Below are 26,530 nucleotides of genomic sequence, written 5' to 3' on the forward strand. Positions count from 1 at the left end.
AATATCTAGTATTTTTAATGCATTAGACATTAAACCTGGGCTATATATAAATATGTAAAAATACTTTGAATAGAAATAGTTATACTTCGCAAGCTTATTTTTAAAGTATTAATGTCACACATAACAAAAAAACGTTTCTAAAAACTTAAATTTAAATTAATTAAGGAAAAAATAAAAACGGTACTGGCAACACCAATACGTTTTCCGACTCCGGATTAATTCTCAAGCGTAGTAGGTAGGTACTTGCTTGACGGCGCAGTATTCGAATCTTGTCCGTGAGTGCGCGTCTAGCAGTTCAAAGCCGTGTTTACAAGTGAGTGATTACAGTGATAAAGTGATTACCGGTTTATACAAAATATCCAAGTAAGTTAATATTCATTATAAAACTAAAATAAATAGTTAAAAGTGTCTAGAAATCGATAACAATAAATTCGTAGTAAACAAAAAACTTGGCATTAACACAAATTTAATTTTCGTAGTGTTAATCTTGTCAACTACATTACGTGTATTTATAATACACATAAATGAATACATATATATATATATATACATATATGAATGATAATACACATATATATATATACATATATGAATGACTTTGTTCTGATTTGAAATATAGCAAACATTCTACGTAAAATATACATACTACGTAACCTAATGTTTTTTTTTTAAATACAAAGTGCAGATTGCATTAATTGCTCTGTGATTGATAAATAGTGAATAATCATTTTGTTACAAACTAACTAAAATTGGAAAAAGTTAAATGTAAAATGGGATATAATTTTTGCAGGTGACATACATAAATCCCTAAATATGGCAGAGCTGAATAGTTCACAAGTTGCAGAGAAAGACGTGGAAAAACATAACACAGGTAATTTGTTTTTTTAATTTCTTTATTTAATTACCTATGTATGTGGAACCGGTTCTCATATCAATAGAGTAAACAATGTATCTACATAGCAGTGTGTTGAAAATACGCTGACAATATTGTTAATTACTGAATTGATCGAAATTTTAAAAATGTTTAAGCATTATCTTATATAAATAAATAAAAATGAATGTTGCTAAGCGCATAACTCGAGAATGGCTCGACCAATTAGGCTAATTTATTTTTTGAATGTTCCTTATTCGTTCCTTATTCGTGCCCACGGAAGGATTTAATACAAAAAAAAAATGCTATTATCTTTGGAGAGAACGAAGTCGGCCCAGGCAGCTAGTATTATTTAAAAAAATTGAAAAGGGTAAGCTACCCCTTAAAAGAGTTCGTTAAAATTTTCGACTGGCAATTCGTATGAAATACTCTTTGAAGTAGCGAACAAATTATAAGTACCTTAATCATACACACACATATATATATATATATATATATATATATATATATATATACTATAGGTACTTACAAACACGTTACAAAGTTTTAAAACATGAAAATGCGCCCGCTAATTATTGTAGGTAATATAGGTTTACAAATAAGCATCAAACATCATACATCGAAATTAAATTTTTGGTATAGATACCTATATATTATAGTAGTAATATACGTAAATAGTACATTTAATACGGTCACCAACCCGCCTGCCCAGCGTGGTGAGTATGTTACTATGGGCAAAACACATGAGTTCACGCCATTTTGGCGCGAACTAGTGGAGGCCTATGTCCAGCGGTGGACTGCGATAAGCTTATGTTTGTACATTTAAAATAATTAAGTAGATTTTTTCGTATAACTGATAAAACTTAATTTAGATTCATATCATACGTAATTAAAGATTTTAAAAAATGTTGGTGTTTGATTGTTTTGTTTTTAAATGTCATTTAATTTGACTATTTTTGACTCTTATATTATTAATTAATATAATAGTTGAGAACTATTTAATGGTAATTGTTGCAATAATAGTCGTAATAGTAATAAAAACACTCATACAATTATAATTGTAATTACCAATTACCATGTATTATTATATAGTATTTAAAAATTGACGGGATTATGTCGTCGGTTCATCTTAAGTTTTATAAGCCTCAGCCTATCCCTCTGGAACCTCTGAAGTAGCGCTCAAGTGTTCCGTCGTACGTGACAAGATATATTACAAATATGCTGATGTATATGCTGCATACACAATGAATAGAAAATTCGATACTTCAGAATTGTAGTATCTTATTTAAATGTATTGTCAATTAGTCGTGTAACATGTCACGAATTTTAATGGCCGTAGCATGAATGCGTGATGGGTAGGTAGTCAATGATTTTTTATATGGGGTTAAATTTTACGGAATATTTTTACGTGGAAACTATCGAATATGTTACACTTATAAATAAATCAGGCTCCACCTGTAACTTCTCTTGCACGAAATCAGGAAAATGTTTTTTGTGTCTGTAACTCAATCAGCCGGCCTCGCCTTCGCTACATTTTTTTATTGATGCTCCGCTCCTATTGGACGTAAAGCGACGTTATATACCCTATACTTTTCTTTAACTATTAAGGTACTGAACAAAAATAAAAATATAATTTAATTCGAAATTTTTCCTGAGATCAACTCATACATTGAATAGAAAGATTGCACAGACATTACATAGGCTTTGTCTTTGTATATAGGCGATTAATGATGAAGTTAATTTTAATGTTTATATGATGTTTTTTTCAAATATTAATCAATCAATTTATATATAAATCAATTGCTGTTCGTTTGTCTCGCTAAGCTCTAGAATGGCTAGAGCGATTTGGCTAATTTGATCTTGAAATCTTTGTGGATGTTCAGGAAAGGTTTAAGAGGTGAGAAACATAAATAATAAGTAATGGAAACTACTAAAACGTCAATATAATTTTCCGATACAAAATGTTCCTAGTTTCGAAACATTTGATGTAGTTTGTCAAAAAAATGTCATAATAGAAAAAATAATAAAAAAAAATTGTCATTTGGTTGTCAAATATTTTTAGGTGCGTTCAGAAAGTCTTTTGTCCATATTTTTTTACAAATATATGTAGGTGATAAAAAAACGTAAGTAACTAAATTATCATCATAATATTTTACAAATTATGATATCTCCCGTATGGTCTAGTGGCTAGGATACCTGGCTTTCACCCAGGAGGCTCGGGTTCGATTCCCGGTACGGGAAATTAATTTTGTAACTTTGTGTATCATTTTACATATTGTTTTTTGACACTTTTTGTTTTTGATTCGGTACTTACTCCAGGATGTACGTAATTCTTAAATCTAGAAACGTAAATAATTTTAAAAGACGCGTGGGAGGGGCAGCGACCAATTAGTTTCATGGAGACAAATGTACTTTACGACAATTAGTTAAGTTACCAAGAACTCTTATATCAGGGTTAACAGAAATGCCCCAGTTTATAAAAGTTTTATCTGACAGGACACTGCCTTTGTAAACAAATCGTGCAATTTCATTATCAGCGTCTTCATTACTTGATACCAAATCTATATAATAAACTGATCAATGCAATAGTTTATTGTTTCTCTTACCAATATTCATCACATCACAGCAGCCTTGCGCAGTCCAATATTACTATATTTAAAATTATTTTATATGAAATCAAAGGCCAAATATTTGAAATTAAAATGATTTTATTCTAAAAGTACAAACAATTTTAACAATTTTAAAAATAAAGCTAGAACTATAGAGCTTGTGATCGACTCAACACATACTCAACATTAGATTTATTGATTATCTCCTAATGTATTTTGTACGTAAATATTGAAAATAAACATGACGATATAAAAACAGATTATTTATTGTATATCTATGTACGAGTTTGTTGTCAAAACTAGAATAGATAAAATATACCTACTACAATATGTGTCAAAAATTAGTATTATTATTTATCTTTTAGTCATGTATCTGGTCGAGAAACTAACCCAACTTTGTTATACTACAACAATATTAACAATAACAGCAAACATAATTATGTCATATTTAATTAATTTAAAAAAAAATGTAACAATCTTGCAGCAGCTCTCTTTCAATAACCGTATACGTTAATTAATATGTCGATACAACTTCTACGTCATTATTTATAATAAATGACAATAGGTTTATTAAAATAATAATAATATTAATGTTTTACATATTGTAGGTTGCTACATGATATATATAATTAGCGGTATGACATTCACAAACACTTGATTCTACGGGGATCTTTATTGAATAAATTCTATAGGTACATTGATTTTTTTGAAACTCCCAATATTTCGAAGACGACGTTTTTGGCTCCATTGTCGTAGTGAAACCATGGATGGGACATGAAAGTAGCAATTGTGGTTTTGCTGTTAAACAACATTTTAGTTATTAATAATTAAATATCTCGTAACACAACGTCTACATAGTCGTGTCAAAATTTTTAATCATGCGCGGTTAAAGTCTTTCTAGATCGTTCCTTTGTAATGACAAAATAAATGTCAGTATCAAAATCGCGAGAGAGAGCTAATGTCAAATCCGCCGTATATGACGGGTATAATACGGATATGCTTCTTTAAGAAATATAGATAAGTACACAAAAATAAATAGTACGAATATAAATAATGTCATAATGTTTTATAAATTAAATACGCTTATGCTTCAGCTTATAATATCCCACTGCTGGGCATAGCGGCATAGGCCTCTTTCTCCATAAAGGAGAAGGATCAGAGCTTAATCCACCACGCTGCTCCAATGCGGGTTGGCGCAACTAATTAAATACTAATAGTTAATATACATATGTGTATCAAACATAAATACATAATAAATACATACATAAATAATGAACGCTAGGTATCCTACGGCGGTAAATCCCGTAAAATCAAGCGTACATTGTGACTGAAAGTTTAAAAACTTACACAATTCGCGAATCTTCGTTTCGACTAAAAACAATTGTTATCGTTTTATCATATCTAGAGTTATTTACTTTAAATAATCTCGTTGTCGTTTGCAGTCGAATAAAATAATGTCAAGATATGTGTCACATACTCTATAATAATATAGACGTTTGGATTTAGCAATAGGTGTTGGTGACCGTGCTAGTGTAACTGCAAATAGACTTGAAGGTGGTCAATCTAAATATATGCTACCTACATTTAAATTTGGGGGCTCGTTTAAAAAAAAAAAACAATTATTTTATACTTTAAAAGTTTAAAGATATTATGATGAAATAAAGAATTTGTAGAATTTCATTTTAAAAATGTTTATATTGTAAGTTAGGTAATCTTGTCATGCTATTAATAAAATATCTTATAATGTTTACAACAATCGTAAGTGATTTGATAACGTTCCATGTTATATTTATAGGTACATTGTTTCCAGCGAGCTATTTTCAATTTATTTTTATCTCTTAGTCTTATTTTTTTCTCTTAGTCTACAAAGTGTGAGTAATATTTGTATAACCTTTTACCCCTATTTTAACATTCATGCAGGATGATTTTTGAAAGCTCGCTCTGAGCTCTCCTGTTGCAAAAGGGTAGTCCTTTTACTCGAATTTATGCTTTTACCGTTTCAAATTCAGTAGCTCAACATACTTTCTAGGTAAACATGCACAATATTAACTAATGATTAGATTTACTTATGTATAACAATATAAATATATTATATAATATAATTAACGGTGTATTCTGTATCATAATACTAACTTTTTTTAAAGGATAGTCACTATTCGCATCTATCTACTCTAGTAGAATATAAAACAGCCAATACTCTATACTTTTTAAATATCTCATAAATTGTAAGGCAGAGTAGTGAAAGTATTTCAAACATATTGTTCAAAAAATTATTTTCATATTTGCTGTCGTGCTTATTAACATTTAAATTTCACGTTTAAAAAGTTTTGTTTGTTAACTAAACTAGTAAAATAACAGTAGCGACAAATATTACTTTTCCTTTGAATTCACTGTGTATCGTACGGCGTACCTGACACAGGTCGCACCGTTTAGATCCCATGCAACCTGCTAATTGCTAGCTAGTGATTAGCTTCATTAATTTTTCGTGATAACATCTGGCAAAGACAAAGAAATAACTTATAACTTTTATTTGTTATTATCCATGATAAAGCGATAAAATATTGGAAGCCATTTTGTAAAACGTGGAAGTAAAGTGCTGATATCATTATCTATATACCTATATGGTATCTCTAAACGTAATTTTGTTGTTAATGGATTTTTGTAAAACTGTCAAAAAAAAAGATTATTACGGTGCCGAGGACCAAAACTTGTGAAATCTAGTTTTGTGTCTAATGCTTTCTTAACTATCGGCAAATGACTCGCGTTTTTTAGATTAATTTATTATACTATCACGAACTGAAATCCATTTAGCTTGAATACCATTAGGCGTATTGAGTATTGATTGTATTTTATTATTAGTAAATTAGTTTAATTAAACCTTCTAAATCACAAGGCATTGAAAGAAAACAATGGTTTGATTTATATGCCAGATGTTAAGTGTAAAGGGGTAACAACATCATACATTTCCTGTCTAACTCAATAGATAGAGCATATTTCTCACGCCGCCATTTAGTATATAAATGTCTTTAAATCGACTGACAACATACAGGTTCCCATTGCATGTAGTTGTAGACCGTAAAAAACTAATGAATGCATTGTTATTAATCGAAATGTTCGCTTTACTGTTCCTACCGTAATACTATTGTTTGATAGTACCTAGTTGGTGTTTTTAACTATGAAGCTATGCGGTATTTAATAGAAATATACTTTTAATGTCAGTCAATATTTAAATAGTAACGTCTAGTGCTCATCAGTAAAAATATTATGCTTTAGCTTAAGAAGTAAAATAAACTAAAAAATATACAGGTACCAAACGATAACTATGTAAGTATGAGATGATGTTCTAATACATTACTTTCGTAATAAAATAAGGAAATGTACTTGATTAATGACATTTCCAAAACGGCATTATATCATACGATGGACAGTTTTAAGACTAAAAGCAAGTTTTTGAAACGATTTTATTTAAAAACGTCCATTTTAGAAGTAGCCTTCAGAAAAATATGTTTGTAAATATCTATATTTTTATCTACGTTAATTTTGGAGACTGACTTTTTGTTTTGACTTGTCTTTAGTTATTATTCAGATATACGATACGTTGTAGAGTCGCACAAATAATCGTAGCGTGAAGAGAGTAAAACCTCAGTATGTCGACATTCCTATTGTGTCATGTTAATGCTATAAACACAATTAAAGTCACTTGTTCTCGTTAACAGTGATAATGTAGTGTCTTTGCCCTCCAGCATCGTACTTGTTTCGCGGCAATGTTAGTCCATTGTTTTATAAGTCGTTTATTAAGCATATTCGGAAAGACGTTGAACGATTTTTAAGACCAATGACTTACTAATAAGCTTCGTCTAATCAAATTCTGTAATGCACTTTATAAGTTATTCTATTAGAGTGTAAATAACAGAATATGGCCGTATAATCAATCCACTTGTCGCTGTTTGTGAAAAATAATAGATTATTTTGTCTCTGACTCTCCACATATAGTTTCATAGAACTACTTTCTAGTACATTTTAAAATACGAGTGCAATTTTATTTTGCCATATTTGTATGTTATGTATGTTTGTTGGTAATTGACTTATCTAACTTAATATTTTTACTTTTATAGGGCTGTATCTCATAAAATATTTAAGTGTCTAAAATAATCTTCAATATCTAATCAAAATCCTTATCAAAAATCAAAACCTGTTGTTGTGCCTATTTTTAACCGACTTCCAAAAAAGGAGGAGGTTCTCAACTCGACTGTATTTTTTTTAATGTATGTTACATCAGAACTTTTGACCGGGTAGACCGATTTCGACAAATTTTGTTTTAATCGAAAGGTGGTGTGTGCCAATTGGTCCCATTTCAATTTATTTGAGACCTAACAACTACTTTTCGAGCTATATCTAATAATGCGTTTTTACTTGACGCTTTTTTCGTCAACCTACGTTGTATTATACCGCATAACTTTCTACTGGATGTACCGATTTTGATAATTCTTTTTTTATTGGAAAGGGGATATCCCTAGTTTGGTACCGTGATAAGGAAACCAGGGTCTAATGATGGGATCCCAGAGAAATCGAGGGAAACTCTCGAAAATCCGTAATAACTTTTTACTGGGTGTACCGATTTTGATAATTTTTAATTTAATCGAAAGCTGATATTTATCATGTGGTTACATATAAATTTTATCGAGATCTGATAACTACTTTTTGAGTAATCTTTGATAACGCGTAGTTGCTTGACTATTTTTTCGTCGATCTACGTTGTATTACTTGTCGATGTAATTGAAGTCGGTTTTTTTTTCGTTTGCGAGCAAACACAATTATTTTATCGTCTATAAATATGAAATAAAGAATCACGAACTTAAACAAGGAAAATATATTCCTTTTATTATTTTAATACCATTAATTAAGTGGTTGAATATCAACTAAAATATATTGCCTGAGCTCTTCTAGGCCTCTTTTCCTTTTTATCTTGACAACCCTAACAAATTAAGTGTTTTTGTACACTACCTACTAGCGGTACAAGCTTTTATGCAATGTATGTATCTAAAATGGATAAAAGGCATGTAGGTCGAATTATAAAGACTGCCTATTACTGAGATGAGGAATGCGATTATGTCATACAAATCATAATGAAAAGACTATCGTAGGTTTATCGTAGATTAGATAAGACCAATAAATAGATACATTTTTGCTTAATAAGGTCGATTGGAAACTAGGAAATACATACTTTGTTAATTAGACGATATTAATTGGCACACATAACTCTTTATCAACAACGTGCATTGCGCATAATGCTCTAATTATTCATAAATTGCATCACAGTAAATATTAAAATTAGTCATTTAATTATTTATTACTAAACAAATGATTCTTACCAATATTGTAGCTTGTTTTAAAATAAAGTCGCCTTTGATCATGGAGATTTATCTCTTCACATCCAATGCATTTCCGGTATTTATATAACAAAATTAGTTAAAAAATCAAAGGCGACGCCGCCGTGACATGTCACCGAGGTGTTTTTCTATCCGTGATGTATTGCAGTTTCGTAATAAAACAATGATAAGTCACTATAGCACTATAGTATAATTCTAAATTAAAGGAGCACTTATGTATAATTATAGTAAAGGTGAGGCTGCAATGAGGCCCTGCCATATTTAGGATCCCGATGGGCGCGGTCGAAGGTGATCCCGAAACTTCAAAACAATGCCTTGATTAATGAACTGTAAACTGAAAGAAGCTGAACCCGAGTCATATTGATTTATATAACAATAAATTTCAAAACAATAATATGATGCTTATTTTATAGTACCTACTTAATTTTAAGAAATTAAATCTTAACACATTGTGTCGTCATTACAATTAATTAATTTTGATAAGGTAAACCCACCTTCATAAAATAAAGACCAAATGTCCCGTAAATTATCTCATATAATATAAAATTCTCGAGTCGCGGTGTTTGTTACCAAACTCCTCCAAAACGGCTGTACCGATTTTCATGAAAAGCTAATTTTCATAACCCTAAATAATAACCGACCCCTAAATATGTTTTTTTTTTGACAATTATATTTATTTTATTTTATATATAACCCTACATTTTCACTCTTCTACCACCAACCCCTATTTTTTAATAGCGATTAGTGGCAAGACATCGTTTGACGGGTCAGCTAGTATTTTATACGAATTTCTTAGTTTTGTTTTAAAATTTATTTATTTATTAGCATTGGAAATTATAAAACACTTTAAAGAATATTCCAAAAAGTATACTAACAAAGACTAAAGGGGGTCTTTTCACGGCGATTTTAACAGACAAACCAACCAGCAAGGCTTTTAGAATAGTAAAAATAAATTGCTGAACCTTTGGTTTTCTGGCCAGAACGTGTTAGTATCTAACATCAAAGATAATTCGCATTTTGCCTGATCTCGTCCGTGATTGTTAAATTGCCGGACGAGTTCGGTGAGCAAGCGTGGCATCCCACCTACGAATGTCACAGTTTAAAGTGAATCTATTTTAATAGGTCATGATACGAGTAATTTCTCTTTGTACAATTGTCTATATTAAAATTCCAGACATGCACACTTTGTTTTTATATCTCTTTAACCGCTGCTATGCGTAGGATTCACAAGCTCCATCGTATTTAAGCTGTTTTAATTTTATTAACAAAGTGAACAACATACGTTTTGTTTGAAACTATTTAAATCTCTTTGTGTCATGCGTTTCAATTAAGGTTTTTATGGACAGACACTAAAGTTAGACTACTGCAATCTATCTTTCCTTTTTTGTATTTATTTATTTAAGCATTTTAAAACTAAATTGGAATTAAATTGCGGCAATTTTTGCCTCCGCAATTTTTGCTTAAATGGCAACAATTACATGTATAATTGTAGCGATCGGTAATTTATTTGCGATATTGCGTGATTATCTTCAGTAAGCAAGTTGAAAATACTGAATTTAAACAAAGCCTGTAAAACAAATAGCTTTAAAACGTTATTAATTGCTTTATAAAGTTTTGTATAATATTTTAAAGAAATATACCTACCATTATTCAATCACGTTCAGTTCAAACAAAGACAACGGATGTCACTCGATTGATGATTTGATCATTTGACCTAGAACAAGCATCAGCTGCAGTCGTCACTCTGTCACTTTATGTCTATTAAGATAACCAAAAAAAAAAAAACCGTTTGTTAGTATTATAACATGTATTTTTTATCCCCTTTAATAAAACACAGGTTTTGTATGCCCTATCCAATTTCAATTCAATCACATAGGTAAATGTTTTGTTATTTGCCACAAAAAATATATGACGAATAATGATTTACATATTTAAAAACTCACAAACAAATGAAGAATTACTAAGATTTTATTTTTGCCTATTTCGTACATATCCAGTATTTTATTATTATTTCTTCAAAATGTACTTTTGCTATTACTAAGATGCTGATATTACAGGGGAACTGACTCTCTGTTGCCTTATTATCTAAACAGCGCTGTGTGACGACGCATAATATAAATTGATTTAACTTTGGTGTGTTATGCAAATCGTTTTCCTCTAGTGTCACAGTTTCTTATGCTAAAATTACTGTATTGTTAGGTTACTACGTTTGTAATTATATTGATACTAACTGTATTCTAGAAAAAAATAAACGGAGTTACAGAGTTTAGTCATATTTCGTCATGTTATCGTATTTAGGGTTCTTGTCATAAAAATAATGATTTATTTTACATAATCCTACATTACTAAAGTATGTAATTTTATCATCATTACAGCCTATACAGTCCACTGCTGGACATAGGCCTCCATTAGTTCACGCCAAAAATAACGTGAACTCATGTGTGTTGCCCATAGTCACCACACTGGGCAGGCGGGTTGGTGACCGTAGGTGTAATTTTATAAATACAAATATTAATAAAGCCATATTTTCACATATATTGTGACAGATTGTAGCTGCAAAAGGCGTAAGATGGATCAAAAGATTAAGTTATTCGATTCATTCCTTTCTTTGTACATTAAAACAATAGCTTACCATAAGTTATCCATATTTAACATAAATTATTTTTTATTTGTGTCTGCTGGGGCCGCTTACTGTTGTGTCTTAAATTTCAAACAATATAAATTCAAGCTTTAGATCCTAATTGGGAAAAACTTTTTACTCCAAGAAAAAAAAAAGGAATTACTTAAAAAAAAATTCAACGTAATATAAATTATGTTTTGAATATTAGTTTTTGCACCGCGTTGGCGCAACGGTTATAGCCATGGATTGTACCTGTTGCGCTGGCGGTTGCGGGTTCGATCCCCGCACATGACAAACATTTGTATTGGCCATACAGGTGTTTGCCGTGGTCTGGGTGTTTGTACAGTTCTTGTGGGTCTCCCCACCGGCACCGTGCCTCGAGAGCACGTTAAGCCGTCGGTCCCGGTTGTTATCATGTACACCTGATAGCGATCATTACTCATAGTAGGGAATATATCCGCCAACCCGCATTGGAGCAGCGCGGTGGATTAAGCTCTGATCCTTCTCCTACACGAGGAAAGAGGCCTATGCCCAGTAGTGGGATATTACAGGCTGAAGCGTAATACTGACTCTTATCAATAGATAAGAGTTAGTATTAGTTAATAGTAATAACTATTAAACGAGCAATACAAATGTATACAAATACATATACCTAATCTGAATCTCGGTAACGGCTCCAACGATTTTCATGAAATTTAGTATAGAGGGATTTCGGGGGACATAGATAAATCTAGCTAGGATTCATTTTTAACCGACTTCAAAAAAAGGAGGAGGTTACTCAATTTGACCGTATATACGAGTATATATATTTTTATGTATGTTCGGGGATAACTTCGTCGTTTATGAACCGATTTTGATAATTTTTAACTTAATCGAAAGCCACACATGTGGTGCCGTGATAAAGAAACCAGGATCTGATGAAGGGATCCCAGAAAAATCGAAGGAAACTCTCGAAAATCTGCATAACTTTTTAGTGGGTATACCGAACTTTTGGAGTAATCTTTGATAATGCGTATTTACTTGACTATTTTTTCATCTACCTACGTTGTTATTATTTGTCGATATAATTGAAGTCGGCTTTTTTCGTTTGCCTGCTAACATAATTATTAGGAAATGTCGTTTTATCCCAGTTTTTAAACAATGAAAAAAATGGCTACAATATTGCTAGAATACGAAGCTAAATTTCGCATTTGTCATAATGTTATAATATAGTTTAGGTGATAAAATCGGCCGGTCGCGATCGACCGAAGAGACCACGGCTCAAATCCTCTAAATTCCAGATCGATTTCTTTTTTTTTATTCTAATTGCACTCGTTATTTTTTATTTAAATAGCTAGTTCTTATTTTTTATTCATATTTTATCATTATTATTTTTTAATTACTTTTTTATTTTTGATTTTTTGTATTTATTTATATTCTTTATTATTGTCGGTAAAAAAATATTAATCTTATTTTATAAATATCTAATTCGTATTAGAATATGATTTCCAAAAAACACGATTTACTAAAAATACCGAGTTAAGCTCGGTCACCCAGGTACTATAATTATGTAGGTGTATGTTGTTTTAAAGTTAAAATAAGCCAAGTTTTGTCTTTAACATGCTGTATAGCAGTCCATATTATACCTTAGTTAACATAGTATAAGAAAAGACAGCTGATAAAGCATAATCTTATCAGATTAACGCTGTTGTGTTGGTGGTAGAGAAATTGAGGTGTGTCGACATTCTGTATCGGTGACCTGTTGAAGTAAACACGCGTTTAAGTAATTCTGACGATGATGTAATTCTAACTAGTTATCATCCCGTCGCTGAAGGACACCAGTTGATTCACGATATGTGCAATTTGTAAATTTAAACGATCGTTTTATTGGTAAACTAAATGTTTTTAGGCTCTGTAATTTTAGTAATATTTATTTCTTAGTATTAATTTTTTTATTAAAACAAAGGATAATTGGAACTTTGCAAATGTTTTGATACTATTCAGAGATATCTCAGAGGTAAATAGATTTAATCCTGGCAGCGACCATCGGTTGCTGCCAGTGTTAATAAATCTATTTATTTGCTGCTGATCTGCTTGAAATGTTTGTTTACGAAAGGAGTGAGCCCGCTTGATGAAATTTACTCTCCAACCGATGCTGCTCCAAGTACTATATAGCTCCGAGCAGTTCCTACTTGAATTTCAAAATCGATTCGATTTTCTGAAAACATCTAGCGACGTGGACGACATGACCGATAAACGTGGTGAAGACGATGTGTACACTGAGTCACACTTTCCGCCGACGAGTTAGTAAAGTAGTCAAAGTTATCTCTCGAAACCTTGGATCTGATGAGGCGGAGGTGCGAAGTGCTTGTTGCTTGAGCAGAGTCGCTAGAACAAAACACTCTATACTTGGAAAGATCCAAGAGAGTAAGGAAACGCGTAGCTAAAGACCTCCGCTGCTTAAATACAAGAGATATCTTATAGAGCAAAGTAGGGGTCAAAAGTTTTCCAAAGAGCAATGGGAAGAAGTCTTCTTGCGAAGCATAAAACAACGGATGAAAGAATAATTTGCTCTCACCCTCATATCCAAGACGAGGTCAAAAATTTTTTTTTGGACAACTGTACTTGTTGAGCTCAGACAAGTCTAAGACTCGGGACGCCAAAGATCTATGTGCAATATTGTTGAGCCATTTTTCCTAAGACGAGAAGTTAAGCAGCTTTAAATCTTAAGGTGCACAGCGTTGGGTGTCAGGCTTGCCCGACCTCCAACGCCGAATCGCACCAACAACCGAACAAAGCTCCAGGGAGCCAGCACATGCCAACCCTCACGCATCAGGTTTGCCGAATTGCACCAACAACCGAGCAAAGCTCCAGGGAGCCAGTACAATCCGGCCACGTCACACCACGTTTTCGCCTTACACGGCGGGCGACCGAACCACCCACCCCGTCTCTCTGCTGGTTTTTGGTCCACGGGGTCCGAATCTAGGACCACTAGCGACTAGCTAGTATATTATTATTATCTAGCTAGGTAAAAATATATTTAAGAATAGGGTAACAACGGGGCGAGAGAAAAAGAAAGCAATATTTGGGACAGTTTTTAAGTTATTTTTAAATTTTTGCTACAAACATTACCCCATAAGTGATTTTGTACATAACAACAGTCATTTATTTTTCTTTAACTTTTTTGCAATTATTTTCGTCTCGACGTCGCTTTTACTTACAATTAGTTCGGAAAGACGTAAAATTTTTAAATACTGAATATTTCGCGAAGCTCGCTTACACCCCTATTAAGTTTTAAGCCCGTTTCATTCCCATACCATTTCAACCCCCTAAAGAGGGTGGCGGCAAGAACAATGTGGTGAGCACCATTGTTTCCTATCGTTATTATGGGAATGACCTCAATAGTAGCGATGGGCTGAGCATAGATTTACAGGGTCTTAAAAACGAATAGCCGGAGCGATAAGTCAGTTTTGCTATACATTTGGGTGAAAAACTCGCAAAGTTAAAATATAAGTAAAATGACAATAATAAAATTGAATTAATTATGATATTCTTACTTTTGATAATTAGTAATTAATGTACCTACCGTTTTAATGTGCTATGAAAAAGTACTAATACAAAACATTATATAAAAGATGTTTATTTAGGAATCCTGCCTAAAATTGTCAGTTAAATACAATTGATCTCTTGGGCATGCTCCACCCTCTGGTTTGTTCGAACGCATGGTAACTCATGCTGTTTTATTTATATATGTATTAAGAGCCTGCTTCACCGATTGTGGATAATGCTATTTGATAGATGATATGCAACAGATAAAAGTTTTTGGTATATTATTCGTTTTTAACTATCAAATTCAACAATATGTGTCTAAAACTTGAATTTTATTGAAACTGGTCCTAATGGCCTATTCTACCTCATGCTGTTAAAGTTTAATCGTAACTTATTTGCAGGATAACCTTTATTCACAACTTGTAAAACAGGCCCCAGTTTAAAAATTAAATGACAGATGTGCGATATAAAATAAAAATTGAAAATAAAATTGATAATTTACATTATAGCGCCACCTGTAACTAATACTGAAAATTATAAATTTAAGTTTTTTGTTCACCGCTGTACCGCTAGGTGGCAGCAGTAAAAATAAAGCTTTGTCACTAAGTAGATAGATGTCGTTAGCCTATTCTTTACCGCAACTATCTTGTGTGGTGCAATAGATGGCAGCACATATTTAAAAGCGTAAAACATACTTTTCAAAAAATAAAAAATGTAATGTATAATGAGGAGAGTTTCGTTTAAAATGTGAACCTAGTCAAAGGAATATGAATTAGCTTGGATGTTTTGTTGTTTAGTAAACGCATACAAATAATATATCAATCAGTAGGATATAAAAGTGTTACATTGCACAATGTTTTGTTTAAAATTGAGTGATTTTAATAAATGTATATCATTTCCGTTATGTATGTGCGATGGTATTTTTTAAAATTGTGCTCGTATTCCAGACGTATATCCAACTAAACAAAATAACTAAACTAAAAGTGGTCCAAAAATTATACAACTTATTTTTTTTCCCGCCTACTTTAAAAGTCTTCAAATACGTTTTAATACAACGTTTTATTTTACGTTAATACTGAATCGAAATAAACTGAAAAAAACGTCTTACCAATATCATAATAGAAAAGCCTATTTATATTTCTATAATAAAAACCAAATAAAAACAATAAGTAGGAGCTTTATCCACCACTTGGCTCCAAAAAGAAGGTGTATAATATAGAAATAGATATATACCTACCCAATATAGATAAACAAATATAAAATTGTATTTTTGTCTATTTATGCTTGAATCAGTAAACCGCATCCCATAGCTACCTACATTTACATAGGTACATATCGCACCTTTAAAGTGAAACCGTTACTAAACGAAAATTTTCATGAATTGAGTTATCAATGCCATCTATCTAAAATAGACTTAAACTACAAGATAAGCTTGTCTTTTCTTAAAAATGTCGTATTTTACGTCATCTAGCGGTAAATTAAAGCGTTACTAAACCGAGCTATGATCGGCTCACTAAATACAATATTGTGTCTTTACCAGTAAGAACACGATCGTAGACGAGTGACGACGAAATTTTAAAACAACAGTGCTATTATTTGTATAAACACGGCTGCAAGTCACAAAAAAGGTAAGTTGTGGATTTTTTTAAAATAGGTATAGTGTTTTTATTTGTTTAGACACAGTTTTCGTGTTATAAAATTACGCAATTCATAATTCAATTTCATTGATAAAATGTTACAGTTTGTAAAATCACAGTTTACCTTTATTTTTAAGCAATTCATCCAATACTCGATCCGATACTCGAGAAGAAAATCTTATTGTACAAGGTCCTAGCAGTAGAACAAGATCCCATTCAACTAGCTCAGAATCATCTTCGAGTTCATCATCAATAAGTTCAAGTTCATCATCTTCATCTAGTACATCTGAATCGGATAAGGACTTTTCCCGTGATGAAGCAGATTGCGATCCTGATTACGTACCGGCAACCCCACCTAGGCATATATCATTTAGCCCAACACCTCAAAGTAGTATTTCTATGCAACTGTTAGTTGAAAAAAATGATAATTTGGGTTCTCCAAAAGATAACAGAACTCCGAAAAAACGAAGTCGCAAAGGGTTTAAAAAACTATCAGTGATGCAAGATGCTAAAAAACTTCGTAATAGTGGTCAGCAATATACTTCAGTTTCCAAGTATAAAAAAGTCATGCCAAAGAAGCAGATAGGACCACCATGTAGGGAAAATGTAGATTAAAGTGCAGCGAAATAACCAAACAGGAAGACCGAGAAATAATTTTTGACAATTTTTGGAAAATGGGAGACCTATCTAGACAAAGAAATTATATTGCAAAATGTATTGAGGTTATTAAACCCAGATATCAGTATAAAGTTCATTACAGTAATAGAGGACCTAAACATTCATTTTCATTCCAGATCAATAATTGTAAGCGCCGTGTATGTAAAACTTTCTTTAAAAACACATTGGCTATTAGTAATCGACCTTTTTTTTTTTTTTTTTTTTTTTTTTTTTTTTTTTTTTTTTTTTTTTTTTTTTTTTTTTTTTTTTTTTTTTTTTTTTTTTTTTTTTTTTTTACGTGGGGAAAATCCATCATGGATACCCTCCAGCGCGGGGGCGCCAGAGGGTTATGTCAGACTCCTACTGACTAAAAACCACCACGTGTTAGCAGTCATCCGCCTGGGTGGGGCGAGAGGGGTCGCGCTAGCATTCGCCACCTCGCCTCAGCGGTAGGCCCGGACAAAGCTTCCGGGCCCCGGCATGATGGTGGGGTGGCCTCGCTCACAACAAGGCCACCCCCAGACGTATGGGGTCGTGTCGTCCGGCCGGCCGAAGTCCCCCGACTATCGGCCGCCGACCCCACTATTACGAGGGGGGGAGGAGGTGGGCAAACCGCCTTCTCCTTGCCCCCGTACGTCTGCGCCGGAGTGGGCCAGCAGAGGCGTCTTCCTCTCTGGCCCGCTCCGCGGTCTCCTTCTGCGTCATTACCTCTTCGCAGAAGGAGACCACCGCCTGCCACGATCTCTCGCTGTCAAGCATGGCCTTTACGACACTCGGCAGCGAGAGATCCCGTCCGATAACCGCTGAAAGCGTGCGCCGCTGCGGTTCCCAAGTGGCGCACGCCTCCAGCGTGTGGAGCGCCGTATCTTCTGGCGCTCCACACTCGTGGCAGGCTGGAGTCGCCTCCCGTCTCGCGATTTGGTGCAGGTACTTACCGAAGCACCCATGTCCGGAAAGCACCTGCACCAGACGGAAGGTCAGCGGCCCGAACCGCCGCCTCACCCACTTCCGGAGGACCGGCTTCACTGCGTCCACCGTCCACTGCCCGGGGACTGGCGAAGCCAAGTCCTCCGTCCACCGCCGCAACAGGGTGTCCTGCGCCAGCCTCTGCATGCGTGCGAGCTCCTCCCACGTAGGAGACTCCCCCCGGGATCTCCTCGCCGCCACAAAATGATATGTTTCGACGAGGACCTCCGCCTGCAGTTCCCAGGGGGGATCGCCGGCCAGCACGCACGCCGCCGTCCAGGACACCGTCCGGTAACCGCGTATCGCCCTCGTCGCGATGACCCGCTGCGGCCGTCGCAGCTGGATTTTGTTGGCGCGACCGAGGGCGTCCGCCCAGATGGATTAGTAATCGACCTATCGCAACTGTTATATCAAAAAAAAAAACCAATCGGGAACGGTTGACGAAGAACTAAGGGGTAAACATGGGAAACACAACAAAGTCAGCTTATATATCATTAAAAGCATAAAAAAGCACATAGACTCAATCCCAAGGATATATACTGATTGATATTATTATTCCAAGTGATTGTCAGGATCTCTCTTTATTTTGTAATAAAACATTATTAATTAAATGTTAGTTTTTATTTAAATTTATTTAGTAATATTATAACACCGCATTAATGCCAACAGCTTGTACAAATCATCCATCCCGAGCGGGAATCGAACCCGCACACCATCGGTGTTTTAGGCGACTACACGCATCACTACACCAGAGTGGTTGCTATATAATATTATACCATAATGAACAAATAAAATTAATTGTAAAGTGTTACTATAATAATATAAATCAAAATAAATAATGCTGTAAATAAAAAAAAATACTTTTTTAAATCACATGTCATAATATAAACAGAGATCTATCATAGGATCTCATTAAATATCTTAAAGAATCCCGAACTCAGACTCTATTGAGAAAAAACAGTGACTTTTTTCTAATATTCGCTCTCCTGTAAAATTTCATAATTTCGTTTAGTAACAGTTTCACTTTAAAGGTGCGATATTATATGTCGGTTACCAACCCGCCTGCCCAGCGTGGTGACTATGGGCAAAACACACGCACGTGTTCGCACAAGCTTTGGCGCGAATTTGGGGAGACTTATGTCCAGCAGTGGACTGTGGTAGGCTGAAGTGATGAAGTGATGATATTATATGAAATTTTGAGTCCATGAGGTCGTTACAGGTCTACTGCATGACAGATATATACCTAATTCATTAAAATGCCTAATATGACTGAGCGCGTTACTAGAAAAGCTAAGAAGAACGGCTTATATGCATGCATATAATGTAGAGTATTTATACGAGACTAATAATAAAATACTAATAATAAGGTCTTTCTGAAAACCTTATATTTGTATAACCTTATATTGTTTTATCGCAATCAATCTTAAGTCTGTTTACTTCAATTATTAATACAATTAGATACATACAATAAACTAGGTGCCCGGACAGACTTCGTTCTGTCAAAAGTAATAGTAAATGTGTTTTTCAAGTTTTTTTTTTTTTTTGTATTAAAACCTTCCGGGTGCCTTAAGGAACAAAAAATAAATTAGCCGAATTGGTCGAGCTATTTTCGAGTTATGCGCTTAGCAACATTCATTTTTATTTATAACGAAGATAATAATATAGAGAAAGAGCTTTAAAATAATATAATTTCGCCAGTTCGATATCTTAAGTACCTTGAACATGACTAACATAATATAGAAGTTTGTCGTAGTCTTGGCGTTTGTAATGGTACCTATTGTGAATATTGCTTGTTATTTATTTATTTGTTTATATTAATGGGATATTTTTCAATTAAAATGTTTCTTTAACTTCATAATATTTTTCTGCTTCCGAGAATAGTGTCTGAATCCTCGGATCAGTCTCTTTAATTTTGAAGTTACAAGTGCTTTTTAAATTATATAATATCTGAAAATAATATAAAATAAATCTTAAGTAGAAGAAATACCATAACATTTTACAACAACAAGTTATTTTAACAAAATACAATAAGCATTTAAGTTTCCCCATTGTGACTTCCACATGCCTGTTTTTTTTTTAAATCGCAAAATCTTTATTGTTCGACGAAAAAGACGATCGGGAATGTATCACACATTTTCAGGTAAGCGCCTGAACAGCACGCAGGGTCGCTGTAACCTAATGAAATGCGACACGCATCACGCGACCGCAATCCTTCCGGATTGGAACTGGCGCTGGGGTCTGAGCGAGTCGTAACCCTCAAGGCCTTTTCAGTTTTGCATAGTACGAGTTGTATCAAACACGCAATGATAACAATATTAATACCAAGATAACTTTATCAATAGATGACTAAAGTAGGTAATTAGTAGGTACTTCAGTGTGTTTAGTGTAAAACATTCCCATAAATTTCGAAAAAAGAAATCCTTGTTATAAATTATTGATTCCTCTTGTAATTCTAAGAAAATAATATTTTGCTTTTTTTTATGTCGCATGAAACGAATTTCAAACTTTTTCAATTCTAGTAATAAATTGTGTTTTAAAAACATTGTTGTTTGGTTTCGCATATCAAATTTGTCAGTTTATGATCGACATCACGACATCGGGTTCTATGTAGTTTCGCTTTTGAATAACACAATGTTTAGCAGTTACATGAAAATAATATTGTAGCTATCCCCCCGCGACTTTGGTCGTGCGTTTTACTCGATTAGCTATTCTCCCATTTAAAATATAGCTTATGTCACGCAGCGATTAGATACAATTCTACTGGACAAAGAATTCCCAAAAAAAGTTCAATATGATAATGTTGATAATGGATCAACTTGTAATATAATACGCCTAAACAAATATCAAGTCTTTCCTTTTTACTTTAGTACAGAAAGGTAAATAGATTGTGATTTATATGTTAAGGGACTAATAGTCAGTGGCATTTAGTTACCTATTTATTTATAACCGACTTCCTAAAAAAGAGGATGTTCTTAATTCCGTTGTATTTTTATTTTTTATTTTATTTATGTACGTTACCTCAGAACTTTTGCCTGGGTGGACGATTTCAATGATTTTTTTTTATCGAATGATGATCTGTGTCCTGTGGTCCCATTTTAATTTAGTTGAGATCCAACAAGTGCTTTTCTATGCCCTGTCCGATACTCAAAATTTGTCTGGAAATAATCGCTCTTTTAGCGATAGGACCGTCTTTGTACATCTTCCTCTCATTGTACTACTTTTATTTGTATCTTTTAATGGTCTGCAATAAAGAATATTATTATTACTATTATTACTTTTTGAGTTATATCAAATAAAGCGTATTTACTTGACTATTTTTTCACGTTCACTGTACTATACCACATAACTTTATACCGGTTTTGATAATTTTTGTTTTAAACGAAATCTGATGCTTATCTTGTAGTCCCATTTAAATTACATCGAGATCTGATTAATACTTTTTTAATAATCTTTGATAACGCGTATTTACTTGACTATTATTTCGACTATGCTTACATTGTATTACATGTCGCTGTAATTGAAGTCGGTTTTTTTTGTGTGCGGGCAAACACAATTATTATCTAAAAAATTTATAAAATATTTTGCATTATCAGTTTAAATCTAGCAAAATCTAAACGTTTGTTTTTATCGTTTCCTCTGCAATATATATTAATAAATTTTAGTTATCATAATTACTTTTTTATCAGTTCCTAAGGGATTTCCCACATGATATCGTTCAAGTCTATAGGAACGTGACATAATGTCTATTAATATTTCTTTGACATTTAATAAAAATTTCCAAAACCTATCAGAGAAGGAACTTTTAGGTATTCTAAGTGTTTATCTAAGTTGTGTAACGAACTCTCTAGAAATTTTTATATGAAAGAGCCACTGTTTTAAGTTATGCGTTAATTGGTAGTTATTATAATATTTTTATTCAAAAAATTAATAACTAGCCATACACTAACCGATATACTTAGATATACTCATAACATATTTGTTTTTATCTGTTAAAACAGTAGCGTTTCTCTATCTGCCATATCAGCGAGAGTATGTGCAGCCGTCGGTACCAGATGTTGCCATAACCATCCTTAGCTACTCTCAGTAAGAATTTAATCCACTGTTCTCCTGTAAAGGAGCGTGGCGAATAAATCTATGATTATTCTTCTGTGTAGAAGTATGTATTTGCCCAATAGCATGACGTTACTGGCCGATTTAGTTCAGTTGAGTTCATATTCATGTATAAGTAGTTCAAATATTGTTTTCCGGGAGAGTCGGTTGTGTGGGTGTTTTTGGGGTGGTTATAATGACAGATATGTTTTTGACATATCCAAGCGACAGCAGATAAGCTAAACTATTTTAGAACAATCAAAATACAACTGCTTTGTTTATAACGTTTGTTTGTAACAATTTTGTTATAACTACTTATTTATACGAATAAAACTAAGAGAAAAGTTATTTAACTGATATATACATGTATATTTTAGACAATGATTAGATATTGATTATACCCGTTACCAAGTAGGCATGTCTACTGCGTGGTAACAGTAACAACAACAACAATGTGGTAAACAATAATGTGTAGAATTTTAGATATTATTCATAGTAAGGTAAAGTATTCAAAACAGACCTATTAGCTTAGTATCCCCATCTTCTTTATATATAAAAATGAATCGCAAAATGTGTTGCTAAGCGCAAAACTCGAGAACGGTTGGACCGATTTCGCTAATTTTTTTTTTTAAATGTTCCTTGAAGTACGAGGATGGTTCTTACGGAGAGAAAAATTCTAAAAAAAAATAAAAATTTAAATTTCCTGAAAAAGTCTAAAAACAACACTTTTCTATACTCCCATACAAAAGATTTGTGATAATACTTAAAAGTCAATTTGAACTTTAATACCATACGATAAATTTTGTGTTAGGCGATACGAAGTTCGCCGGGTCAGCTAGTTTCTAATAATTATTTTCACTATATTAAGACAGATAAAAATCGATTACCTATTGTATATTTGTATGTAATTATAGTATTTCTGATGAGTAAACGAATTCAGGACCATAACTTTATATACATCATTTAGTATATAAGGTCGTCAAAAGTCAAGGTTTAAAATTAATTAGGGTAAAGCTTTGCAGGTCAGATGAAATATTGATAAACGTAAACAATATGGTCGCTTTAATTTTATTGAGGACACACAAGTAATATATGGAGCAGGAAAAATAAATAAGCTTTCAACGTCGCCTTGTTGACCTCTCTTTGTGACGTTAATATTTGATAAAGCTATTTCACTAATGTACTGAAAATCAACAAAAATATAATATTAAATGCTACTTAAACAACGATAAAGTTGTTTTTTTTTTTGGTCTGGGAGTCTCTGACTTATTGTCAGAATAACATAGCAGCAACGTCGGTGCTGAAGAGCGGAGTCGCTCTTGCATAGTGCCACAAAGCAATGGCATACACACATACACACACACATCAGCCTATCGCAGTCCATTGCTGGACATAGTCATCCACAAGTTCGCGCTAAAATGGCGTGAACTCATGTGTTTTGCCCATAGTAACCACGTTGGGCAGCCGGGTTGGTGACCGCAGGGCTGGCTTTGTAGCACCGAAGACGCTGCTGCCCGTTTTCGGTCTGTGTATTTCAAAGCCAGCAATTAGATGGTTAACCCGCCATCGATCGGTTTTTTAAGTTCCAAGGTGATAGTGGAACCGTGTTATCCTTTAGTCGCCTCTTACGACACCCACGGGAAGATAGGGGGTGGCTATATTCTTTGCTGCCGTAACTACACAGCCTAATGGCATAGCAGCAAAGTTATGACTTAAGATTTGCAACTGGTTCTACTGATACCCTCGTTTCTGACTTACTCGTGAAATACACTGTACATAAGCTTTGCTCCTCATCATCTGCTGAATGTCTCTGAGTGAAATATGAGCATTCATATGAGGTTCAAAGAGACCATAATTAATACTTTTTAAGTCCACTTGTCAAAAATCATCAGGTCAAAGGAGCGGAGGGCAGATACAAACACAGCATGTTTACTGTTTGTTAGGACATTAAGAATTTCAAAAATATAATGACGTCTATCAATACAGCTTTACAGCTTGTTTACATAACGACGAGGAGCGTTTTCTACAAGTTCAATATTTCCATCTTCGTCCAATTTCTTTAACAATTAGAATTAATCAAAAAATAATCGTGTTGTTGGCAATGCCTTCACAACTGTACTGTTTGAACTTTATTATGTGTTTGATTATTATACTCGTATGCTTATAAGCATTTTTTTACTTAAATAAACCTTAGCTTTTTGTAGTTTTGTTTAAGGTTTTAAAAGTAAAAAAGTTTTAATGATTATTAAAATATCGGAGTCTGCCTATCTGTCATTTTATGTAAGGGCAAACAGTCCTGTGATTTAGAACTGTAACAAACAGAATACGAAATTTTTATACTAACATCTATTATAATAACAGTACCTGGGTGACCGAGCTTAGCTCGGTATATTTTGTAAATCGTGTGTTTTGGAAATCATATTTAAATACGAATTACATATTGATAAAATATGAATAATATTTTTCGATTTTACCTACATAATAATAAAAAATATGAACTGGCTATTTAAATAAAAAATAACGTGACGTTAAGTGTAATTAGAAAAAAAAAGAAAATTAATAATCGATCTGGGGGTTTGAACCGTGGTCTTTTCGTCGATCGCGACCGGCCCATATTTCCCATCTGAGCTATTACAACTCTGTTGGTTATTACGAAATTTACCTTCGTATTCTAACGATATTGTAGCTAGATTTATTTATCTCTCCCGAAATCCCCTGCATACTAAATTTCATGAAAATCGTATATATATATACAAGAATTGCTCGTTTAATAGTATAAGATCTAAAACATTAATTAAAAAAAATTATACGTATTTACATATTTACAGATAAAACAGGGGTGTAACATATGTTAATTAAATATTTTGTATTTAAATATACATAAAATGAGGATGATGAGGAAATGCTTATAAATTATACACATTTATAATAATTTTGTTTGCTAGCAAACGAAAAAACCGACTTTACTTACATTGACAAATACTTAATACAACGTAAGTGGACGAAAAAAATTAACAAACGCATTTGTCACCACTATGATTTTCGAAGATTCCCCTCGAATTCTCTAGAATGCCATCATCAGATCCTGGTTTCCTTATCCATTCCATATCCATTATGGTACCACCCTTGAGATATCTCCTTTCTAATAAAAATAATCAGCAAAATCGGTTCATATACGACGAAGTTATCCGCGAACACACATAAAAAATATATATAAACGGTCGAATTGAGAAACCTCCCCCTTTTTTTGAAGTCGGTTGAATATACATTTAAAATACGGGAGAATATAATAAACAGTTTCAAATAGAAGAAAAAACTTAGAAGTAACTGAACTTTAAAAATGTACTGCACACAAATCATTTCTTTAAAAGGTTCAATGACAGGTTTATGTTAATGTCTTTTGATATTGTAAAAAATATTAGTCTACAGTCGTCTATTCGACATTATAGCCTGTCATTCAAAATAATACAATGTTTTTATTATTTGCGTGTTCTATACGTATTTACATATCTTTAAAAAAATATTAATAATAATAACAATGATAAAATGGTAATGAATTATTTTGATCCAATTTATTTAATTTGTTTCAGGTAATGTATTTGTTGCGGAATGACTGAAGAGGATTACATACTTGTAAAATGAGTGTAATTTATCAATAATGATATTTATATTTATTGTTATCATTATAAAAATAATATTTTGGTTCATCTCGGCACACAGAGTTTACATGTAACATTTATTATAACTATCCTTTTGGTCTATATGACTAATGCGATTAAACTGTTAAGTTAATTTAAGTATAAAGTTATTGTATGTAATATACAACCTATTGGTAATGGGTTTAAATTAGGCGTAAAATATTTTGTAATGAATTTGGAATGCTATTTAATTATAAAATTAATAAAGTGTTTTTCCATTTCACATGCATTTATTGTAATTTAGAACATCGATAGCTCTGTTTCTGTATTTCTGATACAAAAGGAAAAGGACAGATATATTTATCGTCGATACATTACCTCGATGTGGTTACTAATACATATCTCGTAGCAGGGACTTGAACAGCGGAGTGCGCGCGCATCGTTTTCAGGGCGCAGGACGCACCCTAGCCGAGTGCTATAAATGTTAAGACACGTGCACGCAAATAAAAAATATTCCAAAGATGC

General features: G+C 33.0%; 2 long non-coding RNA genes and 1 other non-coding gene across 3 annotated transcripts; all 3 read left to right on the forward strand.

Annotated features, from left to right (window-relative positions):
- Positions 1–791: 791 nt before the first annotated feature.
- On the forward strand, positions 792–26,530 carry LOC123657792. Its single transcript, XR_006743769.1, has 2 exons — positions 792–871; positions 25,958–26,530. It is a non-coding gene; the product is annotated as an uncharacterized LOC123657792 (long non-coding RNA).
- Positions 3,041–3,112, forward strand: Trnae-uuc. Its single transcript has one exon. It is a non-coding gene; the product is annotated as a tRNA-Glu (tRNA).
- Positions 4,745–6,387, forward strand: LOC123657791. The gene is made up of 2 exons (XR_006743768.1): positions 4,745–5,509; positions 5,671–6,387. It is a non-coding gene; the product is annotated as an uncharacterized LOC123657791 (long non-coding RNA).

Source organism: Melitaea cinxia, chromosome 11, assembly GCF_905220565.1.
Source record: "Melitaea cinxia chromosome 11, ilMelCinx1.1, whole genome shotgun sequence".
Lineage (NCBI taxonomy): Eukaryota > Metazoa > Arthropoda > Insecta > Lepidoptera > Nymphalidae > Melitaea > Melitaea cinxia.